The following is a 7,720-nucleotide window of genomic DNA, read 5'->3' on the forward strand; positions in this document are numbered from 1 at the left end:
GTATTAACACAACGTCACCAAGTTATCATGTCGTGTATTAACACAACGTCACCAAGTTATCATGTCGTGTATTAACACAACGTCACCAAGTTATCATGTCGTGTATTAACACAACGTCACCAAGTTATCATTTGACGTATTCACACTACACTACCTCACACGGTTATCATATGCTGTATTAATTTAATACAACGTCACTCAGTTATATTTTGACGTATTAATTCACACTACCTCACACGGTTATCATGGGCTGTATTAATTTAACACAACGTCACCAAGTTATCATTTGACGTATTCACACTACCTCACACGGTTATCCTGTGCTGTATTAATACCATATCATCCAGTCATCATGTGACGTGTTAATTCCGCCACACAGTGTGTGTAGTCGGGAAGTTGATAGCGTCCTCACCGCCACCCAACTGGGAACCACAAGACGTCTTCCTGTCATTTACTGCGACATTTCCCTCTAACAACGTGTCTCCTTCCTAAGCGTTCGCCTTCGGAAACAGCGGCCAATTTTGACACTGCAAATATCATATCGACACTCGCCTGTTTGCCCTCGCTGATTGAACTCGCTGACAGCCCCGCCGTCTTTTTCCCGCGCAAATAGAAATAGCGAGTAATGAACGCGCCAATGATATGATGTTTAAGGAGTTAATAGCTGAGCAAACAGACATGAGCGGCTGAATGTGACGATCCACCGGCGGCCATGCTGCAGCTATCCTGTGTCCATAACAACGAGCGATGACGAGTAACTCACGCACGCACGAAGCGGCGAGAGAGATGCGCGTCACGTGACTGCCCAGGCGCTGCATGCTGCTCTTCCGTCGCAGCGACACTTTCCGAATAGCTAAGCAGCGTTTAAGTTGCAACGTGCGATTATTTCAGCAAAATTTTTGCGATTTAGCAATTACCCCAACGGTTTATGTAGCTATATAAGATTAAGAATATGTCCCAGCCGTTCATGTAGCGAAGGATTGTAGCTATATGAGATTAAGCAACTATCACCCACGGTTTATGTTGCTAAAGATTGTAGCTATATAAGATTAAGAATATATCCCTGCCGTTCATGTAGCAAAATATTGTAGCTATGTAATATTAGGCAATTAACACCAACGAGTTATGTAGCAAAAGGTTGTAGCTATATAAGATTAAGAATATATCGCAACCGTTCATGTAGCTAAAGATTGTAGCTATATAAGATTAGATAACTATCCCCCACGGTCCATGTAGCTAAAGATTGTAGCTATATAAGATTAGATAACTATCCCCCACGGTCCATGTAGCTAAATCTGAAGCTTTATGAGACTAGGCAATTATCCAAACCGCTCATGCAGCTAAACCTGTAACTTTATAGGATTAAGGAATTATCCCACCGCTCATGTGGCTAAATGCTGTAGTTATATAAGATTATATAGGCAACTATCCCCAACGGTTTATGTAGCTAAATGTTGTAGCTATATAATATTAAGCATATACCCCAACGGTTTATGTAGCTAAATGCTGTAGCTATATATAATATTAAGGCATGATACCGCCAACGGTTTTATGTAGCTAAATGTTTGCTATATTTGATAGCAAGGATTACTAATCTTAATAAATATTAAGATATACCGGCCAACGGTTTAGTGTAGGCTAAATGCTGTAGCTATAGTAAGAATTACAGGAGAAGATGGTGATCACGCCAACCGTGCATGTAGCTAAAGGTTGTATATGCTTATATATTGCTATATAAGATTAAGCAACTATCCCCTATACGGTTCATGTAGTCGAGCACTGCTAGTTATGTTGCTTGCTATCCGCGTGTATATTTATCACAGTCACACACTCACCGCAAGTCACGTCTGTCTACAGCTACAATCAACGCGTTAGCTAATTAGCAAAGTTACAGTAATTATAAAAGCTAATATCTGTAGTTAATTACACGCCACACATTAATTAATGTAATATTGGCTGCTAACGTTGAGTCATTGGATACGGATGTTCTATCGATCTATCTATCTATCTATCTATCTATCTATCTATCCTATCTATTATCTATCTATTATCTTATCTATCTATCATCTATCTATCTATCTATATATTATCTATCTATATATCTATCTATCTATCTATCTATCTATCTATCTATCTATCTATCTTATCTATTTATCTATCTATCTATCTATCTATCTATCTATGCTATCTAGCTATCTATCTATCTATATATCATACTATCTATTCTATCTATCTATCTATCTAATCTATCTATCTATCTATCTATCTATCTATCTAATCTATCTATCTATCTATCATATCTGTGTATCTATCTATCTCTCTCTCTCTCCCCTCTCTCTCTCTCTCTCTCTTCTCTCTCTATATATATATATATATAATATATATAATATATATATATATATATATATATATGTGTGTGTGTGTGTGTGTGTGTGTGTGTGTGTGTGTGTGTGTGTGTGTGTGTGTGTGTGTGTGTGTTGTGTGTGTGTGTTGTGGTGTGTGTGTGTGTGTGTGTGTGTGTGTGTGTGCGTTGTGTATATATATATATATAATATATATATATATATAAGAGAGAGAGAGAAGAGAGAGAACGAGCGAGAGAGAGGGGGAGGCATATACGGGAAATATATAATATATTATATATTGCCCCGCATCCGGTCGCTGCTGCTGATAACTGACATTTTGTAAAAGACTGGCTTGCGGGCTCGGGGAGGAGGAGGGAGGGAGGGACGCGGCGTCTCTCGCGACGTTATCTCCGGCGTGCACCCCGGCGGCAGCTCGCTCGATAATGCGCGGCCCCGTAGCGGATGAAAAAAAGGATTACGCGCGCGCTCGCTGTTCAACGAAACATGTGCCGAGGGCGACAGCGTGAAATATGGCCGCGCGCGTGCGCCGGTGCATTCGATCAGCCAACCAAGAGAGTAGCGAGCTGTGATTGACATTGCGAGTGCGCGGGCGAGAACGCACGAAGCCAGCAATTTACAATGGAGTGTGTGTGTGTGTGTGTGTGTGTGTGTGTGTGTGTAGTGTGTGTGTGTGGTGTGTGTGTACGTGTGTGTGTGTGTGTGTGTGTTCGTGTGTGTGTGGTTGGTTGTGTGTGTGTGTGTGTGTGGTGTTGTACGTGATGTGGGTGGGGGGAGGCGTGTGTGTAACGCGTGTGCGTGCACTCTGCGCGCGTGTGTGTGTTGTGCTGTGTTGTGCGTGTGTGATGTGTGTAATCGTGAGCGTGGTGTGTATGCGGTTTAGTACGTTATAAGTCATGGCTGATAGGTCATGACTATGCGTACATGCTATACAATGGTACAAACATCGGCTAATACTGACAAGGCTATAGTAACTGCAATTGGTACATTTATAGTCAACATCGTAAGGCTGGCTAGTAAGCTTCGTACTGGCTATAACACATGGCAAGCGTACATGGCTATAGTACATGCTATAGTACATGGCTATCGTACTGGCGTATCGTACAATGGCTATCGTAGCATGGCTGTAGTACATGGCTATCGTAAATGCATAGTACATGGCTATAGTAATGCTATATGTAATGGAAAGGCTTATCGCGCTCGGGGCGTTACAAGCGTACGTGTGTCCATATCTTACTTCCGCAAACTACCCGAGACCTGTAAACCCTCGATATTCTATAAGATCTATATCTATATATCTTTCTTATATCTATATCTATATCTATATCTATATCTATAATCTATATCTATATCTATATTATATCTATATCTATATCTATATGCTATATCTTATATCTATATCTATATCTATATCTATATCAAAGTAATAATACCGCTAGAAGGTGTACAACGATGAAAAACGGGAAAATAGTGCTATTTCACGACAACATTATTCTACTTTGCCTGCGACCTATAATACTTTCATGGCATTGCATGTTAAAGCAAGAATTCTTGTGCTCTCTAAAACAAGACGCAACCGCTTTGTCAATACGCATACTCCTAGGCGGGAGATATCGGCTCCTAAACCTCCCCTCCCACATGCCAAACGGCCGCCTCGAATGCCACTTCTGTCCCCATCCTTCACGGCGTCTAAGCATTTTCGCTATACGGTTTCCGTCACCTCCGGCTTGGAGCGTCTGATAATTGATATGTCACATGCCCCAAATTTGGCTACCTTCTTATCTGAGCTGCGTTGTAGAGAGCTTAATTAAAACAAACATTGCCGGCTCCATCATGACGGGGCACTTAGCCGTGCTAGGAAAGATAATGGGAGATAAGGGCATAAGGCGAATGCCCCGGAAAGTCACCTCCAGCCCTGCACGGCTGCACCCGAAAATCATTCATATAAATTATGGCGGAAAAACCGAACTCTCAACGAAGTCAGACGCTTTAGCCGCGCTGAAGGATGGGGACAGAAAGTGGATTTCGAGGCGGCGTGCATGTGGGAAGGGGAGGTTGTAGGAGCCGATAATCCTCGCGCCTAGGAGTATCGTATTGACAAGCGGTTGGTCCTTGTTTTAGAGAGGCAAAGAATTCGTGCTTAATGGCAATACCCATGAAATATTTTAGACTCGCCAGGCAAAGTAGAATATGTTGTCGTGAATAGCAGCTATTTTCCGTTTTTCGCGTTAGTACACTCTAGGTATTATTAGCTCTTGTCTATATCTATATCTATATCTATATCTTTTTATATATCTTATATCTACTATCATATTTACATAATTATATATCTATATCTATATCTATGATCCTATATCTATATGCTATATCATACTATCTATATCGTATGGATCTATATCTATATCTATATCTATATCTAATAATCTATATCTATATTACAGTAATTATATATCTATATGCTATATCTATATATGGGTTGTTTTAAACGTGCCGCGGATCTAATAAGCAAACCCTGTTTCTAGATATTTTCACACACGACACACACACCACTACACACACACACACAGCACAGCACACACAACACACACACACACCACACACACACCCATCTCACACACACAGCAAACACACACACACACAATACACACCACACCACACACACAGCACACACACACTCGCACACATCAACACACACACATATCAACACGCACCCCGTACGCGCCATACACACACGCACAGCACGCGGCGTACATAAGCCACACACGCCGCGGCGGCACGAGCACCGCGCGCACACGCACGCAACGCGCGGTACAACCACACCCAGCACATACACACACACACACACTGCGCGTAGCCGCATCAGCAAACGCAGCAATTGTATACGCGCCCTTTTATGTAAAGTTTATATAAAATGAGTATGATAAATCTTTCAAGAATTTATGCATTCCTACAAATAATTGAACACCCGGCATCACATTCTGTGCTAACCGAGCAATTCCACTTAAGACTCAGAAAACTATATCACAACTTTCTCATACACATACACAACAACACAACACAACATATCGAGCACTCTCACTCACTGAGCTAAAGTACCAGCACTTTCAATTACGTGCACGAATACATACTAAAGCAGAGCTAGCCTGGCGTATTATAGGAAGCTCCACGCCGATACCAGGTAGAAACGGGAACATCATCCACGAAAAACCGTGCCGGATTTGTTAAACTACTCGTTCCTCGGGACACCAACTTACATTTACCCCTATGACACCGATGCAAATTCTCCGATGATCTCATCAATCTACATGCGCCGTAAATATCATCTAATTATTACTTACCATATGTATAAATACTACTTGACTATCACATATTATATTTGAGACTTTTCAGTGTATTAATAATACTTTACTGGTATTTTGTTGATGTGTGTGTGTGCAGATCATCAGTCGTTGATGTGATTGTGTGTGTGATGTATGTGTAGTGTGTGTGTATCGTGCCTGTCATAACGCTGACGTCGCGAGCTCAGTAGTGTGTGTGTGTGTGTGCGGCGCCAGCGCCTTGTGCGTGCATGCGTGTGTGTATGTGTGTAAGCGTGAGCGTGTGTGCGTATGTGTATAAGAGTGAGCATGTGTGTGTGCGACAGACTAAAATTCCCTGTGCGTGTTGTCGGGTGTTCGTGTATGCGGCGCATGCATGCTTCGATCACGCTCGGCTTTTCTCGGTTGATATATATTATCCTTACATTCACATTGCGTTGCGCATTTGTACGTGTTACGTTATGAAGTCGTATATCTGCGCTGGCACCTTTCTTCTACCGTCACCACCTGAACAGCGAGAACGAAAACGCGACGATGACGACGACGACGACGACGATGATGCCGACGATGAAAAGTATGACGTTATTTACGACGACGACGACGATGATGACGACGACGATGATGATGACGATGACGACGACGACGACGACGACGATGACGACGATGGCTCCGCGGACACGGGCGTGTTGGCGACATCATTAGATGGCGGGAGAGGAAAGAAGCGGGAAACGCACCGCTCTCTAATTGGCGAAGCTTCAATAGAGTCCTGTCATCGTCAATACCGAGACCACGCGCTCTGCTGCGGCTCTGCGGAAATTTAGAAAATGTATCGAATCTAGATCGTATCAAAACTGCTGCGGTAGCGGCAACACCAGCGGCGGCGGCGGCGGTGGCGGCGGCGGCAGCGGCAGCGGCGGCAGCACCAGCGGCTGCGGTAGCGACGGCAGCGACAGCAACAGCGGCGGCGACAGCAGCAGCAGCGGCAGCAGCGGCAATGGCGGCAGCAGCAGCGACAATGGCGGCAGCAGCAGCGACAATGGCGGTGGCAGCAGCAGCAACGGCAGCAGCGGCAATGGCGGCGGCAGCAGCAGCAACGGCAGCAGCAGCGACAATGGCGGCGGCAGCAGCAGCAACGGCAGCAGCAGCGACAATGGCGGCGGCAGCAGCAGCAACGGCCGTCTCACTCTCGCGCCTCGCGTTCCATTATTGCTGCCGTTAGAGGCTACGGAGCGACGACGGAAATTTGACGGAGGGGAAACTGCTTTCCATAATACATCCCATAATGGCGAATTTTCTAAGGGGCCGGAATTCTCCTGGAAATTAGACGTGGCTTGTATGACGGGATAATGCGCCTTAATGATACATACGGGACTTTATCGGGCTTCTCCGATCATTCGGCTGTGTCTGGTAGAGCCATAGAGAGAGAGAGATGGCGGGTAACACTGGCGGGGCAGCAGCGGGCGGGGGGATAGCAGGGGCAGACGATTCAGTCTCGTTATACCTTACAACGGTTGCCGGTGCAATTAGGCAGCAGGTAATTTGGCAGGATGAGAGGCGAGCCGGCGCGCAATGTTACGACGCGCTGTGAAAGGCATCATCATCGTCGGCGTCGGCGTCGGCGCGAGGGCGGCCGGAAGCGGTCGCATCTCGTCAGCTCGCGCCGTCGCCGTGCGACACCCGCGCCGGAAATTGGGATCCGTTCGCAGCGTAGCGACCAAAGAATATAGATGCGCGCGCGAGGTGTGCGTGCTTGTAGGTGTGGAGATTCGCAAGAGCATACATGCACGCACGCACGAACGCACGCACGCAGATACATACACAACCGCGCACACACATACACACACACGCGCGCGTGCACACATATACACACACACGCGCGCGCGCGCACACACACACACACGCGCGCGCGCGCACACACACACACACGCACACGCACACGCACACACACACGCACACACACACACACACACACACGCACAAGCACACGCACACGCACACGCACACGCACACGCACACGCACACGCACACGCACACGCACAC

General features: G+C 45.6%; 1 long non-coding RNA gene across 1 annotated transcript in view; it reads left to right on the forward strand.

Annotated features, from left to right (window-relative positions):
- LOC106813922 overlaps positions 1-7,720 on the forward strand; it is a 15,247-nt gene that overhangs the window by 6,071 nt on the left and 1,456 nt on the right. The gene's annotated exons all lie outside the window — the stretch shown is intronic.

This window comes from Priapulus caudatus, unplaced genomic scaffold, assembly GCF_000485595.1.
Source record: "Priapulus caudatus unplaced genomic scaffold, Priapulus_caudatus-5.0.1 Scaffold844, whole genome shotgun sequence".
NCBI classification, from domain to species: Eukaryota; Metazoa; Priapulida; class Priapulimorpha; order Priapulimorphida; family Priapulidae; genus Priapulus; species Priapulus caudatus.